The sequence below is a fragment of the Aquila chrysaetos genome, chromosome 10 (genome assembly GCF_900496995.4).
Source record: "Aquila chrysaetos chrysaetos chromosome 10, bAquChr1.4, whole genome shotgun sequence".
NCBI lineage: Eukaryota > Metazoa > Chordata > Aves > Accipitriformes > Accipitridae > Aquila > Aquila chrysaetos.
The window spans coordinates 38057580-38081717 of NC_044013.1; the positions used below are offsets into that span (position 1 = coordinate 38057580).

Here is a 24138-nt window from a genome sequence, read left to right on the forward strand (position 1 = left end):
AGATACTCAGCACCTGACTACTACTTTCTGACCTGACTCTTCTTCAGCCCGAGCTAGCGCAGACAACTCCAACATACCACCCAGCTAAAATGAAGTGAAACCCCCCCTCACGGACTGTATTTGGGATTGAGGTGAGCACTAATGGCCGCCTCAAACTGTTGTTACGCACTGTCTCAGGTTGGCAGCGCAGGGTCTTGACACAAAGGCAGCTGGGCCCATCATCCCCTCCTGCGCTCAGCTTTATTGCTTCTAATTAGTCCAGAGCAGGAGGTAAACTGAACTTGGCACGTCAAGACTTCTCACTAGCAGACTTGGCTCCATGGCAGCAACTTGTGTGGGCACCAGCACCTGCAAAGGTCCCCGCAGGGCTGCTGCCCCAGCCCCTCCAAAGACAGCAGTGTGTTACTGGGGGAACCAGAATGGACACAGTGAATCAAGAACCAAGGGGTTTTTGCACTGTACCAGGCTCAGTAACGCTGTCATCTAAACCAGTCAGCTGCAAACTGCAGAGCAAGCTGACAAGTAGGCTTTGGCACCTGGCAATGGAGGGCAGCTGTAAAACCCTTAAAGTTTTAAAATTGTATTTTAAACTGATTCTGTATACTGCCAAACACAGCGTAACGAGCTTTGTCTTGAAAATATATATAAAAAGATAAAGTACATTCCTAGAGGAAAACAATCTTTAGATTGGAATAAATAAATAAATACCCCTCTTTGAAGTGATTTTAATCTAATCTGGCTGCAGGATATAATCTTAACAGCACACTTACTGCAGGACGGTCTATGAAACAGCAGGTTTAGACACATGAACAGATTTTTTTTTTTTTTCCCTCCTAAGAGTTATTAATAATTAAGTCAAAGCATGTTAAGCTTAAGAGAAATTTGCAGTGCTTGGGTTTTGGGGGTAGTTGTCACATCCCCACAAGGACTGTTATGTTCAGCCTTACCTGCACATCAGGGTGTTTTTTTGGTCCAGGCAGCACAGTGTCCCCTGCACTGATTTTCAGAGTAAGCCCTGTCACCATCAAGGCTCACTGGGTAGGACGGAAGAACTCACCTCCTCCCACTACCCAGGGACACCCTCCCTGTAGAGCTAAGAATCAGTTCCAGTAAAACTTACCATGATATTGCCTTTCTGGACAAAAAAAAAAGATATATTATTTTCTGGCTGATATTCAAAGTTTAGTATTGCCTCTGCCAGACCCAGTGCTCCTCAGGCCAGGGAGTACTTTTACAAGCTAGAGTAAAACCTAGGTGTAAAGCAACTTGGTACTACTAGGAAATTTCTAATACTCTAACACAGCTTTATCATTATATAAACAGACCACATATGCAGAGTTATTGCCAAGTTTTTAAATACGCCAGTCTCTGAAGCTCCCAAGAGGCCTTACAGGGTAAGCACACAAAGGAAACACTCCCCACAAACCATCCCCGGCCAGTGAAATATGGGAAACTGAGCTGGTTTAGACGAAAGCAAGCTGGTGAAGTCTAAAGTTAGGTTCCTGAAAGTAAACACGCATGTCTGAAATTCCATGATTAACTGTGGGCTTGTTCACAAAGCCTGGGGCCAGGAGGAAGCAGGAGCATCCACCCACACACAAAAGAAAAGCTCCAAACTATTCCAAGTTTCCAGCACCCTGGGGTCCTGTAAGCCGTGTGAGGGTTGTTAAGCGCTGATACACTTCGCTTCTCCTCGTTATTCACAAGGTAGTCCCATGAAGTTCCATAACCGCTGGTGGGATTTACGGCAACCCCCAAGCACACGCGGCACATTCCAAGTTCAGCATATATAAATGCTGCAAACAAAACCAAAAACTAACTCGGGTTGTGAAGTTTCTTTGGTACAAATGTCTGTAAGAGCTTGCCAGGAAATGTAATTGAATCCGGGCCAATTTTCATGCTCCAAGGGAAACTCAGTGTCTCATTTACCCCCCAACAAGATGCTCGAGACCAAATGACACTCATTCCTTTTCCCTCTCCCAAACTAACCTAAAATCTAGGGGTTTCAAAAATTTGTTTGTGTCAACTGCAGACGCTGAACCCCCCCCCCAACCTCAGTGTTCAATATGATTCCTTCCAGTCAGCCATGCCTCGCCTGACAGTGTCTAGACTGATCCTGCAGGCTTCCTGCCTTTCTCCAGCCCTAAAACTCCCCTTTATTCTTGGGCACTTACCAGAATGGCCCTTTCCCAGGACTGCTGAAGAGCCAGAGATAAATCTTACCGTTTCCTGGAACAAAATTACCAAACTAGCACTGTATTCATCGCCGGCCGGTATCACATCCTCTTAATGTTTTATAAATGGAAAACTGCAAAATAATGCGCAGAGAGGTAGTCTTTTGAAATGGCAATAAATCACAATAGCATCGAGTGTACTTGGGGATAAAAAAATAGGAAGACTGAACAATAGAAAGTCGCCTTTTGTAACAAGGGGAGTGCACTGTCAGCATCTGCCAGCACAGGACCTTTTGGCTTTCTGCATTCAGGTGGACCTTTTGTAGAGCCCTCCAACAGTTTCAATCAAAATCAATTTTTGCTTCTTGCAGTTTAATTAACTATGATTTTGCTTGTGAACCATTTCACCTTTTAAGGCTGACCTCAACTTATAATGTTACTCAGGCAACAAAATTAAACAGTTTGGAGGGGAAGGCAGAGAGAATTCAAATGTACGTGAGGTGCTTTGGGAGAGGGGAGGCACCTGCTGCAGCACAGCTCTGCTCCTCTCCCCGAGCTGAGATGGCAATGCTCAGCAAGGAAGAAAATGAAGAAGCTTTGGGGTAACAGCACTTAAATGGAATATTGTTCATATCACACTCCTCATGCCCAAGGGCTACCACTAAAGGCTTCTAGGTGAGCAATTTTGAACAGGATGTAGTGCAGTAAAAAAAGCCAAGGCAGTGGCTCTCAGCTCCAGGCGGGCAGGTACTGCCACATGTGACATCAGCTCCATCAAATTCACTCTTCGGATAAAGCAGCAGCGAGCTCAAGGTTATGATCTTAGAGTTTAAAAAGCCTTTTTTTAGGTCGGTCCCAAGAGATTATTTTAAAACACAGTACTACGCATCTGCTGAAGACTAGAACAGTTGGCTTTAATTGTAAGATGGATTTTTACATAGCTTCTGACCTTTCATCTAATTGAGGCCTAAAGAAGAAAAAAAAAGAGGAAAAGCTATACGTCACTTCAGTTATTAAAATCCATCAAGCTCAGACTTTAGCCTTGGGATAACCACAGCCAAAAAATTGACTTGCAAGTAATTATCACTGCTATCTGCAATAAAAGTTAATTGGACATAATTGAACTAAAGCCCTAATCTGAATGAAGCTGTTGCTGGCAAGAAGCCTGCTCCTGCCTGCACTTTGCAAATGAAACTCCTAGCAGTAAAATGGACAAACAGGAGGCTGCTTTTACAGTCTGCCCACTGCAAATCACAGCACAATTCTGCAAACAGCTCGTTAGCTGGGCCAAGATAAAGCCATTAGGAGGGCCTGTCCTCACCAAACACACCCTTCGACAATACCCAAACACGGCGAAGGCGTAGAGTTTCAAAAACAAGTTTCAGTTTTACTGACCTCTTAATTACATGGACTGAAACGTAAGATTCATGTCATGAGATGCTGGTTTCATCAGCCCTCGAACACTGTAAATACCGGTACAAATAATGTACTTTTTGAGCACGTAAAGATACCAACTGAAAAGGTTTTCAGTGCTGATAATTTACCACCTTCATGCAGTTCAATAGCCTTTCCTGTTGTAGGACCAGCTTCTTTCAACTCTGCAGCGGAGCAGACAATTAGCTGCTTTTTGTGCTCAACCCATGCAGGTGGCTGGGGGAAGGGAGCGTTAAACTAAATTCCTGCTGATTCGTCCATTTATATTTTGCATTTCTGTTAACTAACAGACCAGAAAGCAGTCGTCATCCTCCATACTACTTTAGAACTTCCTTCCAATTTTAATTATTAACACTCTGCCCTTCACCAAAGCGTATCAAAGCACTTAACAAACATTACTGAAGCCACATAACCACTCTGAAACCAACAAAAATTGCACACAACTCCTTTTACAGTGGCTTAAGGTTTTTTTGACCAGATTTATGTTAGAAGACTGGTGTTCTGATTATGGGCTAGCCTATGACAGAAGAGATCGAGGGAAGTATCTGGCTCATCACAGGTTCCTGATGTAATTTTGGATGAAGCATTTAATCACCCAATGCCATGGTTGCTCCTTGTTAAAAGGACAGCAGTGGGTGACAGTTTTCTACCACTGAAGAAGACAGTGAAGATAAATGAAACTGCAGAGCATTCAATACCACCTTGACTTCTCAAGTCAGGCTTACAGGGTCATGGTCCAGGCAGTCTCCTGGGGAGAACTGGAAGCAGATCACCCTTCCCTCTCCTGAGTACCATTTGCTCACCACTGCTCCTCCACATTTTCACAGCTCAGAACAGAACTTCTTAACTCAAGAAAGCTGCAATGGAGAACCAGTGACATCAATTCCCTTTCATGACCCAAATCAGTGGCTTATTTTACTTTGCTCAAAGCCCTCACCTCTTTTTAAGTCTATTTTTAGATTTAACTCTGTATTCTGCAATGTGGTAGGAGCTGACAGACAACACAGACGTAAGTAGGTCTTGCCAGGTGTTGCAGGCTGCTTCTAAGGCGAAGGAAAGATGTAGAAAAGACAAGTTGGGACGATTGTAGGGCCTGGCCAAAGCTTCAAAGAAGTATTTCTGGCTGTGCTTGAAACACATATGCTAGTGGTCAGTTATGAGACAGATGAGATACTACTTAACCATGGGAACACATGCAAGAAATAGGAAAATCGACCTGCCTGAAGTCAAAAGCGATTTGAATAACTTTGTATCTGTCTCCTCTTGAGTTTTCACTACACTAAAGCACTCTGACCTTTAATTAATTTTCTTTCTTCTTTTATATGGTAACCTCCAATTCCAAGTTTTTAATGCCATACTAGTGGGAAACAGGAATGAAGAAACCGTCTGGGATGTATCTTAGTTACATTTCACAGTGCATAAATCTGCACCGTCATTTAGGAGAGGGAGCAAAGGATGCTACAGTTGAACTGCAGCAGTTAAGAGCAGAAGCCAGGTACATACAGCATTGTCATCAAAATCATAACTTTCCCAGGACATTAGGCTTACATTTGCATTTTGAAAATGCAAAACAGACTCCCTACCCATCACTGTAACATTCGCAGAAGATACCATTTTCTTCAACAAGATACTGAGAGGTACAAACACTCCTTCCTCCAAAGCATCCATTATCCTCAAGGCAAACGAAACCGACCTTCTTACATGCTCAAGCAGCATCTATAATATCACAGCAGCTGCTATAAAATACAGAACAGGCTTACAGATAGGAGTGTGCATGTTTTCATGTGAACATGACAGTATTAAGGTTAGCTGAGATGACTTCTATCCAAAGCAAACCCATAACAGCCCAAATTACAGGATGCTGCTAACACATACCCCAATGAAGGCACCACAGATTCCCACCAACAGACATTCTCCATCCTCGTATGCAACCTCCTTCTGCCTTCAAACGATAAGAAACCAAAATACACATTGACCCCTTTGCCATAGCGGAGAGTCTGCAGTTATAACCTCAACATCATTAGCAAGAACGTGCACTGCGTCAGTATTATGTGAAGCTTTCCTACATGTTCAATGTCTGGGAGAAGCATAAGGTTGCAATTCTGGGGTTTACTTTACCACAACATGCAAGAGCTGTGAGCTTCCTCAAGCCACTCTCTGCCAGAATTCTTCCCTCTCAACTTTCTTGCCTTCCCAGATCTGAAAAGGAAGCTTTTCTTAAGTACAGCAAACAGCTGCCTAGGTGAAGGGGAAAGGAAACATGAAATAGCTCCCTCTCCAGTGGCTGCTTTGCACAGATCACCATTATCATTATCTTCTCTCATTCCACACTTACTCTGTAAAAGCCCAGAATTAAAGCCTTAATCATGACTTACAGAAATCCTTGTGGCTGCACATGACAGAAGGATGACAGTTTTTCCTTCTAAAATATCGTTAGAAGTTACAGATTATGACAGTTCCCCAAGTAGGAAAGTAGCTATCTTCCCCTGTTTATTACAAGCTGATTATTTCAAAAAAACATCTTTTCACAGCTAACTTTGAACAAATTTTACCTCTATGCAACACACAAACAACAAACCAGACATTTGTTAGATATTGAAAAATACGCTTCGAGTCCCGTTTTAAAAATATTCACTTGAAAATGAGAAGTTATTTGCAAATAAGATGAGGCAGAATGAGTTAGACTTCATGCAGAACAAAAAACTCAACTCACATATTAACTAAAAAAAATAAAAAGTGACTCACTTGTGGACCAGGTGTGCCTGTGGTATATGAACACAGGCGGGCAGGCTCACGGGGAGCCGGATTTCAGTTTGCATTGGTTATGCGTGTGTACCATTTTGACCTGTACAATTACATTGACAGTTGTTTGGTTTGGTATTTCGCTCTCTGGATACTGAATTAAGGTCCCACCCACAGCGAAATTTTAACAGCCCATTTACAAAGCAAGCGGAGAAATATATGGCAGATTTTTACTCGAGATGCAAAACTGGAGTACTCTGTGTAACTGCGCACAGTGCCAGAGCTTCCCGCTGGACCATGAACACACCAGCTCTTAGATACACATTTCACCATTTGTAAGGGCAAGATAAGACCTTCTTCTGTAGCTGGAGATATTGTGCAGCCTACTGTAAAGATGAAAAGCATTCTACAAACCTGAAACAAGCTGCAACACAAGTACAAAACACTCACCAGCAGAAAATACAAGCCATCAGGTGAATACCAAAGAGCTGGGCCAGACACTGGGATGGCATTTTCCCATCAACCTTCAGAATGAGGTGCTGGTGCCCCGCTGGCTTGTCCCGACACAGGCCTAGTGTCCTTATCAGTCTTCCAAGAAACTCAAAGGCCATCTCATAACAAGTCAATAGAAGAAAGGACAAGAAACACATTAATTGTGAGCTACTGCAAAACGTCTCTGCTATTCTCAGTGTTTTCCTGAGAAGCATGAAAACTGGCCAGTTGCATGGCTGGCAGTTCAGAAGAGCCACAGGGAAGGCAACACGAGCGTACAAGATGTTTTCAAAACCTCTGCACGCCACAAGCACCAGAGATTTTTGTCTGCAGGCCTGATAAAAAACTTCAGCATGATGTCACCCGATTCCTTCAGCAGCTGCCAATACATCGCCTTTATCCAAAGTTTACATTCACAAAAGATTTCTTTTTTCACGGTAAGTTTTACTGACTACAGGTGAGCAGGAGATTTTTGTTTGCTTTTGTGCATCCTTCCTCCTCTGCACTTGCCTTTTTCCCTTTAAAAAAAACCCAGTACACACACGGCAATAAATAAATTGTACGGACAGGACACAGAGGCAGTTGTAACGGTACTACAGTCAGTGAGACATCTTTTTGCATGGTAAACACAACCTGGCTGTGTGGGCGAGAAGAGAACAAATACTGCTACCACAGCCCGTACGACCGTACCTCAACGGCAAACACAGCACAAACCCACTTGCACAAATGCTGAGCTCCTGATAACCTGGGCTGTAACAGCCATGGGCAGCCCTGACCTCCACGATGCATCTTGCGCTGAAAGGCAGCACACCCCCTCTGAACACCGCGCGAGGGTCTGGTCAAGCGTGTACTCGAGACAGTTACTCAGGCAATCCCCAAAGTATCACCTGATTTTAATTTCCAGACAATTTGTCTTTCCAACCACGGAATTGCTACAGTCAACAAATTCAAAAGGTAAATTTTTCTACCTTCAATTAACTGCATTAGCACTGTTTATAACTATGTGATTGATAAATGCTCTACAGAAGCTGTAATTAATGTATTTTTTCCTTGGAACACATACTGAACCCCTTGGCGCTCAGACACTTAATGAAAAGCAATTTATCAACTTGCTTTGAACAGCTGAATCTGACTCCTTAATGCAGAGAGGAATGCACTTTACTTTAAGCACTACTACTCTGAAAAAGTAATGTGTACCACGACATTACAAATGCCATCAGACACGGTTCGGATTTTGATCGGGATGACAGTGACCAGAGTGCTCAACTCGCTGAGAAACTGGGTATGACTTAGTACGGCTTAGCTGGGATCCTCTCCCCCGGGATGCAGTCAAGCAGGAGATATGCAGATGTGCTCTTCCAGGACAGAGGTCAGGAGTGCCTTTTCAGGACACCAGACAAAGTTCCAAATTCTCCCGTGTCTGCGTGGCCAGGAGCCTTCTCACTGCTCCTCATGCCAAGCAGCACTGGCATGCTCGCCAGGAAGCAGCAGCTCAGCGTATTTCAGCCTGGACGTGTGTTCAGCTGCTCACAAAGCGGACAAAAATAAAGCGCTTACAGAGTGTTTGAATGCTAATTTCTCAAATTGAGCGTTGCTTTGTATAGTTGACATATGAAAAAAAAAAAATAGCATTTAGAAGGAAGGGCTTGACATCACAGAAAATTTTATGTTGGTATTAACTGCTGGGGGGATTAACCAACCTTCAAAGCCTAAAATCTAAACTCACATTTCTAGGACTACAGGCTACAGATTTCCAATATAGAAACTGGTTTGTACTCTATGTGGCAGACTGAACGTAACGATTACATATTTCCATTGCACATGTAAGTCTGTTTCCCATTCCTGCAGTGTCTTGCTCTCTTCCATTTGTCTTTTGATGCAGATAAAAGCCAATGCAGATAGCAACTGCTGATACAGAGAAAGGCGCAAGACACAGTATGCCTTTGGACTAAGTAAAAAAAAGGACTCGGGTCCAGACTGCTAGAGCATGTCAAGAGATTGTCTTTGAAACTACAAAACTAGAAATGAAAGCGTTGCATTTTTATTTGATTTGATCAAAGCGACTGGAGGGGAGGGGGAGAAATCACATCCTACAGATGCAGGCTAAAACTTAACTACTTCACACATAATGCGGGACCAGCTGATTCCATACAGACATAAATAAAGAGAAAACAAAGAGGTAAAGTCACTCTTGCTATGAATATGCCGCTTCCACAGATCGCTGCTTCAGGGTCTGTCAAAGAGCAACAGGAACCCATTTCAAAGCCAGAAGACAGAGGAAGCACGTACCCAGCACTCTCACCATGGGCACACATTTTCAGTCTCCAGTGAAGAGTAGAGAAGCGAGCTCCTGTCAAATCAGAGAAAACATACTCCAGATGTAATGGCTATTTGAATAAATAACCAATTACTCCCTATGTGACACTGTTCCACCTATTTGACTGCAGGATACCGGCAAACCGTGGCAATCGTCTGGAGGAGGGCTTTGTACTGCAAGCTGCAAAGGGACAAGACTGTAACTCTACTTGAATGGAGCATCCGCTCTGATACGTGCTCAGCACTGGAAGAACGCGGCTTTGCAGAAGTACAAATCACACTACAGGTAGCAGCCCTGCAGATCCCAAAGGGCAGCACACAAGAAACAGATACCTACCGCTGCCACGCTCCCCAAGAGAAAGGATTTTAAATATCTGTCGGATAGGCTGTGTGCTTGTGGAAATTTCTAACTGCAGAAGGTGAACCATTTCGATCGCCTGTGGGTTGAAATGATCTAGGTCTTTGCCTTTCACTAAAAATTAAGCAGAAGTCATTTTAACAAGTGAGGCAGACAACAGTCTTGCACAGGAGATCAAAAAGCTCTACAGATGTTTATTTTAAATGAAATTCAGAAGCCAGTATAAACCAGATTTTAAACACTGAATAATCCTTACCATAATCTGCATGAGAAAAACATGAAAAAGGTTCCGTCCTGCCACTCTGGAACCCTCCAAGAAAACACAGGGTTAGATTTTGTTCCTAGACTCTTCAGTGAGAATTTGAAATATGAACAGCTCCACAATGCAATCTGATGGCTGTTAAGCATGTTTCTCCCCTGTGCTATACACTTTGATGGATGCTCAACACACACATACGGGAGCATCCCATGTGAAGGAAGCCTTTGACCTTCCTCACCAAGACTATTCAAAATTATGGAATGAAAAGTGCCCAAAAATGTCAGTCCTAAATCTTAAACTTCTTGTCACCTTGCTACTTCATTGAATGCCTCCTGATTGTGCAAAAGCAGAATATTCAGGCGTCAATCTAAGTGGCTTGGGTGTTAGGCTGACAATGTCTCTGGAGAGAAGAAGAGAAGAGAGGACAGATTTCCAATAGCTCAGACGCTTTGCTGTAAGGAAAGCTGCCACACAGCAAGAGAGACAAATAAAGAGGGAAAGTAACACGCCAGAGAACTTTTACCAAGGTCACATCAGGATGCTGAACACTACCCATCTGCAGGGGAAGATTTAGAAGCCTATTCTACTACACATATCCATTTGCTTGTTGGCAACAACAGTCCTCATTAAACCAAACCGGTTCTAACCATGAAAGAAGGACATTGGGAAGACGATATTAGCTAATGTCAATATAAAAGGAAAACCAACAGAGCCAGTCCTGGATGGGTTCCCTCTGCAGCAACACACAGCTCCACAGCATGTGCAGGGCCCCCGCACGACTCTGAAACAGGCAACACAGGCTATCCCAGCCAAGAGGATGGACAACTCTGCTCTACCCAACGCTAACGGCTCCTAGCTTGCAGCAGAGAGGAGATTCTGTACCCATTCGGGCAAGAGGAGAACTGGGATCCCATCAGGAAGGGGAGCTTTTATGACTTTGCTGCTACGCAGGGTCACCTACTCAGTTCCTCACTGCTTTGAAATCAGGGCTGTAGACACATGGCAGATCACTGCAGACAGACCGTACCATGAGGAAAAAGTCCTGTCCTCAAAATATTATATCAGTTACTGCTGTGCCCTTAAAAAGAGTGTTTCTTGCCCGTTTCAGCAATCTGAAAGACATGCTGGGCAAAATTTCAAGCTATGACAAAGTGATCTTATCACTTCTGTGCTGTTCTCGCTACACAAGCCCCTGATTCAGCAGCATGTAATAAAATCTTCATTTGCATGAAAAGCACCCTCTGATCACAAAGTCTTCTGTTCAACAGTCCTCTTCCCATCTACAGCATAAAGATGCAAGCACCACCGTCATTTTGCTGGTGACTAAGGTGGAATATTTTATTTATGCTTTATTTGGAGAGGCTCTCAATGTTTTAATACAATCTTTTCCTAAAATTCTAACAGTATTTTTGAATAGCACAAAAGCTGCACACATCCAAACTACACAAGCACTGCAAAGTTCACATACTACGCTTTCACCCGCACTTTTAATAACCATGCCACATGAAGGACATTTCGTATTGGCACACGGTGACGATAAATGGTTCTAAAATGTCTTTAGCATTCAACAAGTCCAGTCTTTTCCAGTTTGCATTTACAGTGTTCGGTGTCATGACATACAGCACTCACACAGGATATATTTCAAAAGGAAAGGAAGGTGTAGCCATGCAAAGAACAATGCTCTCCCTGCAGTAAGATTCATCACTGTCATGGGAAACCAATAAAAACAAGTATCTTGTTATCTTTCTTTACAAAGAGACTGTTAAAGCTTAACTATGTTAGGAAACTTTTTCCTTTGGATTAAATCATGAGCCTAACGTATGTAGGCAACACATACACCAACATATGCAATTAATTGGCTCTCTCCTCATGCCGCGGGAGAAAGTCCATGGTTTCAGAGGCACGTTGAAGCCTTCATACGACCAGGCCGTGCCCTCTCCCAATTAGAGATCTCTCACCAAGACCAGCCCCAGCCCCCTGTCCCGTGCCAGGTAACACCACCTCCCACTTTCAGTTGTTTGCCAAAGTTAATCATGTCCCACCTATACACCACGAAATCACACCCAGCTCTGAGCAAACTCGGTCAAAACAGAAATACCTTTCATCATATCAGCAGTGCAGTCCCCATTTAGAAACATTTTCTTTCATGTTAATCCAGTGCCAAAACGTTATGATGTATGCTGTGCTGATCCAGAAACGGTGCTAATGATGCTGCTGCCTCCCGTCTATCACCGAACATCTAATCTAGCGCATGGCCGTGCGATGATGGCCCTGTGACAACAGGCACTTTAAATTGGGCAGCTCAGCAACACATGTACGCTGAATTTTTGAACAAGCTATTCTAAGCTGCTTTGCTAGCAATTTCTGGCCTGTACAGTTTGAAAGCACACGGTTCTGGCCCTCACAAAGAGCAGACCTGTAAATGACATCTTGAGGATTAAGCTGATTGAGATGCAATTTGCCTAGCAACCATTCATTAAGCAGAGTTCAGAAACAGGCCAGCAATCTATTCCACCTCCTTATCTGAGCAGTAAACAGATAACAGTCTCTACTGTGTCCTCTATCCTCCAGTTCAGACACATTGTAAACAGATTTTTCAGAAGTTTAAACTCCTACGGTAAATCTCTGAGAACAATCCTGCTCTCCAAACACAAGGGGTTCGGTTTCACCAAGTGCCTTACAAGCATGAAACAGCTCTAGAACGAGGATAATGCAAATCAAATTGTGAATGCGTTTGCAGTTCTGTGCCTCCAATATCTTCTCATGTCAAGCACTAAGAGCCCATCTTAGTTGTTAAAAAAACCCAACCTTAAATCACACAAGCATTTGGCATTGCTATTCTGATCACTGAAAAAAAACTCAATAAAAATCTTATTCCCTTCCTTCATCTTCTGGAAGGAATCGATTGGCACTTCCAAACTCTTTGATAGAGGTTCCCCCCTTCAGAGAAGAAAACAAAAGTCACGTCCTCCCTCCCATTAAGCATTTTTTCCTCATAAAAAAAGCAAGACAACGTAAACGTCATCAGTGAAAAATCAAACCAGCTATTTCAGCTTGAAGAATTTAGCTGAAAAGATTAAGTGAAATCATGATTTTGCATAATTGTTTCCCTGCAAGAAACATCTGATAATATCCCATTCTGCTCCAAAATTAAACAACAAAGATTAGCACGGACATATTTAAGACTATATACCTGAATGGTTTTCCTTTGGTGTACGGTTCTTCTGGGAAATCACTGTGACATACAGCATGCTATTACAATTAAATATGCAAGAAAGAAGAATTAAACTGACTATGAATAATTAATACCCTATAATACTACTTCATAAGGAAAGTCTGGCTGAATATTCCCGCAGATGAGATATACCTAAATACAAGGCACATCAGAGCTGGTAGCTTTACTTTTATGATGGAGTCTAACACACCAAGTAACTTTATGGCTGCTACTCAATCCAAGAGAAGGTGCCATCCATCCATGCCTCCCTTCTCCTGCTCGCTGCCTGTCGAGCTCCAGAAAAGCTGGGAGAACTGCAAGTGTTGCAATAGTCGCTGCACTGCTCATCTGCATCTTGGAGGTAACAGCCTTCCCAAACACTTCCCACTAAAAAGTATAAAGCAATTATCTGACTTCCCAGTAGAGAGAATAAAGCAAATATGATGCAACAATTACTTATGTGATAAGATCGAGCTAAGGTTGTGAGAAAAAACAATTAAAAAGGTTTGCAAGAGCTAAGGAATGCAGCTTAGTTTCCCAGAATCTACCTTAACGAGAAAGATACCATCAACTCACAGAGCAGGCCTTCTTGTTTCAAGTTTACTGTTTTGGAGGCTGCAGAATATCAACTGTAGCAAAGCCACAGTTGGGTGGCTGGGTACAAACTCCATCTCCGACACAACTCTCCTTTATTAGCTCCTAGTGAAAACCACCGTTAAAAATATGCGCTTTTTTTCCACCAATAGAAACCTTATATCACTTAAATTAATATTTACTGGAGTCCTCATAAAATTGTTAATTCAACTCTTGGCATTTTCCACTAGACACTGGTCAGGTCAGCTCTGTGCTAATTGACACACAATACACTTGTTGCACACATTTAGCTGGCAATCCCTTGTTCCCCTCAGTTTATCCAAGCAGCACAGCATACAAACAACACCCCGCCACAGAGCACTACTTTTAGAGATATACATTTGAAATCCAACCAATATTTGTGATCACTGAAGCGGAACAGGGCACTACTACTGTATTTGCTGAAGGTGACAGCCCTACAAAGATACGTCCCCCAGCAAAAAGCCCCACGCTGCTCTGTCTGCCGGCTCCACCACGAGGGTCTCACTCCTGCAGGATCCAACACTCTTCTCCTCCAAAGCAAACACAAACGGGGGGTCTTTCTGCGCACAGGCAAAGTCACCTTAGAAGTATGCTAGCTTAATATTAATTTTCTATTAAAAATTAATAGAATTAAATGAAGCTGGCGAGCCAGCAGGCACCAAGATAGTTATTTTGCTGACGCACTCGTTGCCCGGAGGAGCGGGATGCAAAGGATGGGCTGCAGTGCTTCTGCAGGATGGTGGCCAGCAGGTCCACGTGCCGGCCAGGAGGAGTAGCGGGGGGCTCTTCCCCACATCCCCAGCGGGCCCCCGTGTTCCACCAGTGCCATGCCACTCTGCTGGCAAGTGGCTCGTTCCCCCAGCTAGAAACTGATGGGGAAGGTGGAGCCCGTAGAGATCACCCTGGTGAAAACCCCAGTGTCTTCTCATGACACCCATCCAGCAGCGGGCTGGGCACCAGCTCTGATCCTCGCTCGTTTGCACGCTTGCCTCTTTCTCGCTGCCAGAATTAATCCCCTTGCCAATAAGCATCCTGCAAATACTCAGAGTTTACATAAGCCAAGTTTAACCTTCAGTCCCTATTAACGTTAACAGAATAGAAAAAATTAACCATGGTGCAACAAAAAAGTCTGTATCTGCATTTCTAATTATACAACAAAACCCACCATGTGGCAATATTTCCAAGCACCTTGCTGGGAATAAAACAGCCAACAGACTATGTCTTCCATTTTGAGCAGTGGACGCAAAAGCAACTGGCACCGAGGTTGTCGGTGTTAAGGGATGAGGACATGAGAATTAAGGAAACGAAATGACATACATAAACAATGATAACAAAAATGTTAATCATTAGGAAAAAAGCCACCTTAAAAATTTAAAATTTCATGATCTCTCCTACTTTTTAATGGCTTAGCCTACTTTTTCCAACCTAATTTGCATGATCAAAATAGGCCTCCTGCCAGGAAGCATTAAAATGGCAGCCCCCCATCGAGACAAAACTCTCTTCACCATACAAGACTGAAGGACTAATAACTATTCCTAAAAACATTTTAAATCCATTAATGTTGTTTAGTAAATATTTATTTAGACTTAGTGCAACTATCAGAATTTTCTTTATCACGCTCTACTAAAGCATTTTATAAAAGCCTTTGACGGAAGAGCAGGTACCCTCACAAACACTTGTACCATCTCCAATTCTCTCAAAAAAGCCAAGCGTCCTCACACTCCTGCTCTGCACCACTCTTAACGTTTTCCATCCAAAAACCCCAACGCATTCTCCAGTATCAACCAGACAATACCCAACAGCTCTTCTGGGTACCAGGCTGGGCAGCTGGAAGCACTCCACCAAGATGCACGGAGCAGACAGACTGGAGTACACCAACCCCACCGACCTCTACATGTGGCAATTAATTCTATCTGCTGAAAAAACCCAGGCTAGTACGATACTAGTATAAATCTCAATATTACTGATGTACTGAAGATTTGGATTCTGGTACAAATATACGGTGCTTTATACAGATTTTGTCTGAGCTATGTGTTATCCTTTCAGTGCCATCTGCACAAAAACAGGGTTTTATCTAAGTGTTGGAAACTAAAATAAATCATTTTCTCTATATCTGTGATCCTGTCAGAGACAGACGCCACAAACCTGAGAGCTGGCTAGTGCTAGTGCAGGCTTGCCTAGTTAGAAATAAAATTATATCCACATCAACATGACTTATTTTTAATAAAAAATAAGGCAAACCAGACCCTTAATATCAAAATAGGCTCAGCCAGCACCCTCCCAGCCCACAGAAGATACAATGTACAGTGTTAAATCGTCAAAATAAAACTGAGATTGGCACTGTCGTTTCCGCTAATAAGAAATGCCACAATCAAGAGATACATTTTAATTGCCACATGTAATGAAAAGTACCTGCTCATTCTCCACTTGCTGTATTTATTGCTAACACAACTCAGGACTGTAAGGCTTGGTAGGGTGTTTTCTGGTACCATTAGCTTTTCAGCATGTCCGCGCCCCACCAGATCGTTAAGAGTGAACTCGACTCCCCAACACCACACAACAAACGACGCATCTCTGTCCGTCCCGCGCAGACCACTTGAGGTTCTTGGGCTGTGTTTCTAAAAGCATCTCGTCCTGAGGAGCCCCTGTGAGCAGGGGACCTCACAGTAATTGGTACATTCTGATACTGGAAACTCAACTAATATAAATGCTGATCCCTCAAGACAGTACAGCCCATGATTTGAGAAACGCGAGTCCCAGAAGACCCACTGTTTCTACCTTTGAAAGTCACCAAAGGCTAGTAAATAAATTATATTCTCCAAGAGCGTTGCAAACAAGAGAAATTAATTTCTCTGGGTTGAATAAATTCTCCAACCAGCAGCCGCCGCTAAAGGTTCATATAGGATCACTGAAAACACCAAAACTGTTTTATTTTCTTATTTAGAGTAACTTCTAACATCTGAACTCACTGCTGTGAGATTGCAATGGATTGTATTTGGCAAGTCAAGCCGTCTAAAGCACAGATTATAAAAAATAAACACTAAACATTTTTAGATCTAACTTTCCTCCACAGACTGCGTTTTATGCACTTTCATTGGAACTGTTACATCAGAATAAAATCAGATTTAATTGGCTCTTAAATAACTGAACAGCCACTTTAATTTTATTTCAATAGCAGTAATTCATAAATCAAGCAGCTGAAATTCTAGCACAGAATGACAAGCAAATAGAGCGGAACACACTGAAGGAGAGTATGAACGCCACATGGTGAAAGGTGATTTTTCTTAAACTTCATGTGTCGCCATTTTATGGACATCGCAAAGCTACCGCCACATAAATACTTAGAGCTAAAATCTGTCAGCCCTGGGATGCTACACAGTTTATCAGCAGTAACTGCTTAACAAAGACCAACGGATGAGATGATCCTTGCCCAACTGGAACTGCTAGGACACTGGCTGGGATTTTAACCGGGGATGCAATTTCCCTCACGCACACTAGATGGAAGTATGTAAAATCTTAATTCTTTCCTGCCTCGACTTAAATTTAAGTGGTTGAAATGTTATGTCGTACTGTCACATTTTGAGAAGCCTTTTTTTGGTTCTACATCGGCAACTTCACTCATTGATAATCTGTAAGTAAGAAGACGCCCTGAAATATTAAACTAAGTTGTGTTGGAAATGAATAGTAAATACAAGAGAATACACATTAGAAATATTAAATATATTATTCTGGCTAATTTCTAAAGTACATGCATTCCATTTCTAGAGTATGTAAATAATAATCACTAATGAGATCCTTCAGAGAAACTGAAGCTTTATTTTTTAAACATTCAGGCTATTTTAACAAAATAACAATTCTAAAAATACCACCTTGTCAATGAATGGAAACAGGGAATAGAAAAAGTGTAAAAGGCTTCATAAATGCTGTTGCAGTTTTGACTGGTAAAAACCCCAAATTTCTAGAAAATACCGGGAGAGGTACAGGGAGAATGAGCAACCTGAAGTCTCGCATAACAAGCTAAACACAGATAAGAGCAGCAGAGGAGCAAACCTGAATGGGATTAAATTACACACAAATCTTCTGGAATTGATCTTAAAAGTGACTTGTTCCAAAACAAGCCATTTCTAAATTTAAACACTGAAGAGTTCACGGGCAGGAAAACTAAAAATGAGGCAATGGTGTGACCAGGAAAAAGGCGCTGGAAGAGCTGTTTTCCCTTGCCTGCTCTGGCCTTTTCACATATTGATTTTCCTCCACACTCATTCACAAATGCTCAGCATAGTTGTGAACAATTTAAAGTCAAAGGATGCATGAATTACCAGCTCTAGGAACACATTACCCATTCTAGGCAAAAGCTGAGAACTTTTCTGTAGCTGAAGAAAAAAATCCAACCCAGAATCAGAACAGACTCATGAGCTGGAAGAGAAGGGCAAGCAAATACCCAACTTTGCCTGTCCACAATGAAGGCAAAGCACGCGACATTCCTCTAGCTTAGAAGACAAAAAATTAAGAAAAACAGTGACAGAACAGAAGGATGAATGAAGAGCAATGCTGGATAGAAGAATAATAAAGTAGGTATGAAGGGCTCCCCTTTCCAGATGTTAAAAATATATGCTTTTTTCCATTCCAGATTTAAAAAAAGATTAGCAGAGGAGGAAGTTTACTTTGGAGAGTGGGAGCATCTGCGTAATTTTTTTTTAAAAGGCTCATACAATGCTATTTCCATCCAACAGAATTTAAACTATATATATATACATGGTATTGGCTCAAGACAGTAATCATACGACATTTTTCGAAGCGTTCTGCGTGCAGAAACTGCCTACAGAGAGGAACAAAACGAGCGGCAAGGCAACAGCCACAGGAAAGGGCAGGACTGTGATACGCAAGTCCTCTAAAATGCACGCTCGAAGTTTAACAACGTGAAGGCGAGAAGAGAGATAGCAGGATACAGCAAAGGATACGCTGGGGTCAGGAAATGAAAAAAAAATCCACACCACTGAACACTGACTTATGCAATATTTTACCAAATAAAAACACACACTATTTTTTTTTTTTCTTTTCCACTGCCCTGTGCTCTCCCTATAGCAGCAAATCATTTTTCTCTGCCAGGAACCCCACACCCACCACATAGGAAGAAGCCACCTGGGAAGGCTGCACATGGCTACCATCTTAGCTGCGAAGCACAGGACAGGAAGATTGCCCAAGTATGAGAAGTGAAATTACAGAAAACAACTACATGCTAGATCCACTCCAAAGAGCAAAGCATGTCGTTTCACCTATTTCCACTTGCTCTCGCATGGTTCCCAAATTAGAAACAATCAGAATCCTGCTGGAAACAATATACGGCACCTTAATTGGGTTGGCTGCACTACAGACGTCAGCAACGTATCACTCGGTAGATCATTTTTTGACTGTTTTTTTTTTTTTAAATACTAAAAATAGCTTCACTTTCACGGTTCACCTTTTCTGCATCACATTACTACAGACATCGTAAGAAATAAAAAAATCTTCTCACTCATTGCACACTGAAGATGTTACACTCCCGCTGGAGGCAGGGTCTGTCACCTAATTCAACAGAATTTTACTTAAAGGTTTGTCTCAGATGCATTGGATTTACAGAAAACCTGTTTTCTAACTCATTTCCCTATAGTACACCCATCAACGCATCTATTTAAAAGCCTGGACCAGTTCAGTTATCTTTACATACATCAATAACCCAGACATTCAACTCAACTGCTCCATGCACTCCACACACAACACCATCCAGCAGACCAGAATCGCAGCATGGGACTTGAAAACTTACATTAAAAATCTCTCCCAGTTTTCATCCCAGCACACCCTAAGTACTACACCCCTGCTATTCTGTACCAAAGCCAGACTGCAGCCAAACTATATTCTTGTGAAATTATTCCAATAACGAAATATCACCATTTTCTTCATGAACCCTGAAAACTTGGGAGTAATCTTCAAACACAGTATAAAGAAGTTAAGCAATAGGAATACTTAAACTATGCATAATTCCTGAGCACAATGGGAGAATAATTATAGCAACAATATACCAAACACAAAATGAGCAGGGAGGCATGAAGAGACACCCAGACAGAACATACTGAATTAAGGAAAAGGGGTCTATAGGGTCTATGAAGCCAGATCAGCCACGGGTCACAGTCGTCGTCATCTTTTTAAGTGCCCATTTAAATCAAATTACTAAAAACATGGAAACCAGCAGCCAATGAACACACCAGTCTCTGTCAGCTCCAGGTGTAGGCAAGACCGAGGCCAAACTATGCCTATTTCAGATAATAAGCTTAGCTTCTGAGGAATATAACCCGTTGGAAAAACATCTTTGGGCAAAGTTAAAAACAACTTTTCTGGATGCCAGTCAGCAGAAAGCCTTTTCAGGAGCTCTGTTCCTCAGCAGCTGAATCAGTATTTGGAAAGCAATTTTTTTTAGAAAGAAAAAAACGATGAATAGTGTGACAAACTCATTTTGGCATTCATATTCAAACTGATCATCTGCAATTAAAAGAAAAATTGCTCAAAGACCATTACGGTTAAGATTTTAATACGAGTCACAAAATACAATGGGGAAAATGGGAATATGGCATACCACACAAGGAATAAAAATTTAAATTATTCACTTAATTTCCCAGTTTGAAAACGTTTAAAATGCTGAAAATGGTGGGGTGATACACTCCATTACAGATGCAGAAAACTGTGAAACCTTTACTCATCTTCAGGAGCATCTCACCCCATAAACAGCCTTAGAGGAGTCAGCAGGCCCTGGTTACAGTCTACAGCGCGACAGAGTGACCTGCTACTCAACTGTTGGGTGTAGTATTTCAGGGAACTACATGTTCTTAAATAAATTCTTTAAAAGTTCTGATCATCTGTTAAATAAATCAAGCAAGTCAGGTTGTGGCTATGTTCTCAGTGGTGTATTTAATAATTCCATAAATCCCAGACTCCTAGAAGTTACCAAGCTTTAGAGAAATACAGAATGGACATTACTTCATCTCCCATCTTCATAAATCAGTAACTCCCCTCACTATTACCTTGCTGAAGATGAGCGAGCCAGCAATATACAGGACACAAAATGTTCCAGCGATGGAGGCTTTGGGGTGAGGGCAGCCAGGGCAACCACCTCCACCTCCTCCTCTCCCCATCTCCACGTGCTGGCCAGTAACAAGTAGAGGTCAAAAATGAAGAAGAATAAAGATGAATGGACAAATCAAAGTGAAAAAGAAAAGTATTGCACTGGGGAGGAGACACCTGTAGAAGTTTCAGGCATTTCAGCGAGCGCAGGTGAGGATACACTCTAAGGCTCCCTGTACATCATACAGTAGTCTGCATTTCTGGGAAATACAGATACTTCAGTCCTTGACAAAAAATCCTTACTTCGCCTCTTGATCTGGTAACAGTTCCCAGAAGCAAACGTAGATATAAGAGCTTATCTATCAGGGGACAACTTGAAAAAAATACAAATAAGACTTAAATGAAGGCAAATATCCAAAGTTACAGAGAACACAATTTTGCATTTGGAGAAAAAACAATACCATGTAGACATTCTCCAACATGTTTTTTAATGTTATTAACAGAAATAGCACCCCAGGCTGCGCTCAAGCAGAAAAAGTGTGAATTTGTTTGCAACGTGAAGTGAAAGGGGGATCAAAAATACCATCTTATTAAATGGTATTTATTTGGTGCTAAGCACATTATTTATTCCATTGAGAAATTCACAAAATGACAGAAGGGTAACTGTAAGTAAGGTCACTACTTAATGTCAGTATCAAAGCTGATCCTTAACAGAATTTAAGCACCTGCCTTTTCTTTTATCTCAGCACAAAATGAGATTTTTTTCTTTTCTTCTTTTTTTACACTTCAAAAGCCATGTAATGTAACAAAATATACACCAAGCATGAAGGAACAGAGAGCATGCCAGCATCTTTCAGCAATCATCTTTCCCTTGTCATCCATTGTGTCAGATTTATCTATTTTTGCTTAATTCTTGTTCCAGCAATACACATCCTTCCTCTCTCTAGACAATCAGGCTGGTTGGGCTTGAACTCAATATGGCTTCTTAAAATAGTTGAGAAATATTGAAAATACGTGAAGCGATGCTTGTAAATTACAGCCTATTCATGAACTCATCTTCTAGCTCCAGCTCGACCTGCGGCTCCCCCAGAAAAGGGTCAATCTCCGATTTCTTCACCTCAGAAATTCTACCCAACTGCACAGTATAAATATAATTTAAAAAATAAATAGCCTTTCTTTTATGGAAGTATTTTTCCCTGAAAGCTTAGATCCTGTATTTATTGCAAATCTTACCCTCTGTTTGTTCTGACTCTTACTTACTTTTGATCCAGACCTTCCTCTACTAAAAATTACCCATCAGTTAATTCACCACTGCTTGCTTTCTGTTGCCACTGCCGTTTTCCTCGGAGTTTTTGGACCCTCTGGACTGGCTTTACAGGACACCAGACCCACCTGAATGCTCTCCCTGCATCTGTCATCCTCCAGGCTGGCTGTGCGAGCCTGCTCTCTCCAACGCTGTTATCTGTAATATGCTTCAACAGTGTCTTTCCCCGTTGCTTTATGAATTTACTTAAACGAATGGACTCTAACAAATTCAAATTCTTTAAGTGAAAGAAGACCTGATCAGAAATACATGTGCTGAAAAGAAAAAGCAACTATCATCACTATGTTCCCTTACTGCCTACGTAGCGCCGATCACAGGATTTTCTCAGTCGGCTGCTGAATCAGATGAAGTTTCTACAACGCACACACACAAAATCACGAAGCCTGACACGTCCAGTAGGATTTATTCAATCACAAAGTCATCACCGTTGCTCCAGCACAAATGACATCACTCGGGAACCCAACCTTGTCTACTGAGAGCGTGCTCTCCTGCGGCTACCAGTGCAACAAAGAACTGGGTTTGTGCAATAAAGAGATAAAAGTACTGTTGCAAAAAGTTTTCCAAATAAACTTACGTTTTCTTGAGACGTTAGATGTGATTAAAGCAAGAAAAATTAAGGACTATGGTAAGAAGCGAGTACAACGAATTATTACTCAACTTACTAACCTGTATCTGCAATTAATCCTAAAACTTGTACCTAGCAATTAGAGGCAATACCAAGAGAAGGATAAAACACGTCCATAAGCCCTCGCAGGTGCTGCTCTGGGAAGATCATATGCTGCATAACCAAAAGCATTTAAGCACTTTGCTTGCACGAGTGGACTGAAAACAGATAAGTCAAGCTCTGCAGTTTTCTCCATGCTTGCCTTAAGACGCTTGAAAAATGGTTGGTAGGAAATAAAAACGACGAGTAATTTATTAACCATACCTCTCGCAAAAAGACACTTTTCTCGGGAAAGAATCACACAAAGGATTTGCACACATCGCAACCGCAATCCCCCCCCCCCCCTCCCTTTTTCCTGAAGGCATTTCTCTGTCGCGACGGCTGACGTATTATCGCGATTCCCGCTGTGTAGTTGCTATCAAGGGAAACGTATTTAAAGCTCCAGGGTGCCGGCGTTGCAGAGGAGCCTAGGCGGGCTGCCTGCTTCCCCACCCCCTCGTCTCCTCACAAGGACGAGCCGGGGAGCTCCGGACTGAGGGGAGGAGGCCCCCGGGGAGGCGGGTGGGCCGCCTCCCGGGAGCGGCCCCGCAGCGCTGTCGCGACAGGAGGAGGGTCACGACAGCGGGGGTACCTCACGCTGCCTCAGAAGATGGGGGGAGGGGACACCCGGGAAGGACAATGGGGGGGGGGGGGGGGGGGCCGCGCCGGTCCCGCCGCCTTGTGAGGTAAACGGCGGCCAGCCTCTCTCCCGTACTTACTCTCGGTGCCCCTGCCCGGGCCTCATGGCGCCGCCGCCGCTGTGCCCGTTGCCGGCCCCACCGTTCGCCGCCGCCACCGCCACCGCCGCCGCCGCCGCCCGCTCTCGCCGTGGTGGCTGCGCCAGCCGCTCCCGCGCACGCGCGCTGCCCGCCAACGGCCCCGCCGACCCCGCCCCCCCGCGCATGCGCCGGTTTCCCCTCCGGAGGGGGGGGGGGGAAGGGCGGGAAAAGCGCCGCGCCGCCCCGCCCCCTGGCGGCGCCCGGTGGCGCGTACAGCGCCGAGCACCGGGGCCGGTGGGGCGGAGGCTCAATCGCGGCCCCAGCCCGGCTCTTCTGCACCAAGGAGGCCTCGAGGAACAACATTCCCCCCCCCCCCCCCCCGCCGCCTTCCTAAAGTCAATTAAAGCAGCCGTTTCCACCGCTGCGATTGGCTCGCACCGGGCTAATTAGCCTAATTATCAAACCTCATTAACGAGCTGTAGGTCAGAAAGTCGAGAGACTTCACCTCTTCCCGCGCCTGGAGCGTTTCCATCGCCCCCAGGGGTTCGGCTCCATCCCTTCTCCCGCCCAGGACGGCGGCATCAGCCTGACCCTGACCTCCGGGTGCCATGGCCGCACAAAGGGAACGGTCTCCCCTCCTCGTACCCCCGACCGATGAAACGCCTCTGACCCCTCAAAATGCGCTTACCCGGC

At 43.3% G+C, this 24138-nt stretch overlaps 1 protein-coding gene across 4 annotated transcripts in view; it reads right to left on the reverse strand.

Annotated features, from left to right (window-relative positions):
- FAM222B (family with sequence similarity 222 member B) overlaps positions 1-23572 on the reverse strand; it is a 40822-nt gene extending 17250 nt beyond the window's left edge. For 2 of the 4 annotated variants that reach the window (XM_030028223.2, XM_030028217.2), the window contains exon 1: positions 23446-23572. The gene's annotated coding sequence lies outside the window, so the exon portion shown is untranslated. Of the gene's footprint in view, positions 1-169; positions 284-947; positions 1091-23445 lie in introns of those variants that run through there. The other 2 variants (XM_030028218.2, XM_030028220.2) reach the window with 2 other exon arrangements.
- Between the last annotated feature and the right edge of the window lie 566 nt (positions 23573-24138).